This window comes from Propithecus coquereli, unplaced genomic scaffold, assembly GCF_000956105.1.
Source record: "Propithecus coquereli isolate 6110/MARCELLA unplaced genomic scaffold, Pcoq_1.0 Scaffold109, whole genome shotgun sequence".
Lineage (NCBI taxonomy): Eukaryota > Metazoa > Chordata > Mammalia > Primates > Indriidae > Propithecus > Propithecus coquereli.
The window spans coordinates 2,467,573-2,468,491 of NW_012134858.1; positions in this window are offsets into that span (position 1 = coordinate 2,467,573).

A 919-nucleotide genomic window follows, 5' to 3' on the forward strand; every position below is an offset into this window, starting at 1 on the left:
ATCGGTTCTTCCCAACTTGATCTATAGATACAACACAATCCCAATCAAAACACCAGCAAATTATTTTGTGGATATCAACAAACTAAATCTAAATTAATATAGAAGAGAAAAATATCAAGAGCCAACACAATACTGAAAAAGCACCAAGTTGGAGGACTGATACTATTCAACTTCAAGACTTATTATAAACCGATAGTAATCAAGGTAGTGTGGTATGGCTGAAAGAATAGACAAAAGACAAATGAAATACAATAGGGTACCCAGAAATAGGCTCACACAAATCTAGTCAACTGATCTTTGGCACAGGAGCAAAGGCAATTCATTGGAGAAAGGATAAGGATATTCTTTTCAACAAATGGTGCTGGAACAACTGGACATCCACATGTAAAAAAATAAAACTAGACATGGACTTATCACAAACATTAACTTCAAATGGATCATAGACTTAAATGTAAAACACAAAACTATAAAACTTCTAGATAACATAAAAGAACAAATGACCTCGGATTTGACAATGAGACTTTAAATGCAACACCAAAAACATGATCCATGAAAGAAAAAATTGATAAGTTGAACTACATTAATATTAAAAACTTCTGCTTTGTGAAAGACACACTTAAGGGAAATAAAGAAAAGCCATAGATTGGGAGAAAATATTTAAAAAGCACTTATCTGATAAATGACATATTTAAACTCAACAATAAGAAAACAACTAACTTTAAAAATGGACAAAAGATCTTAACAGAGACCTCACCCTAGAAGATAAACAGATGTCAAATAAGCACATAAAAAGATGCACCATGCCATGTATCACTAGGGAATTACAAATTAAAGCAGCAATGAGATACCACTACACACCTATTAATTATAATGAAATGACTAAAATTTAAAACACAAATACCAAATGCTGACAAGGGTG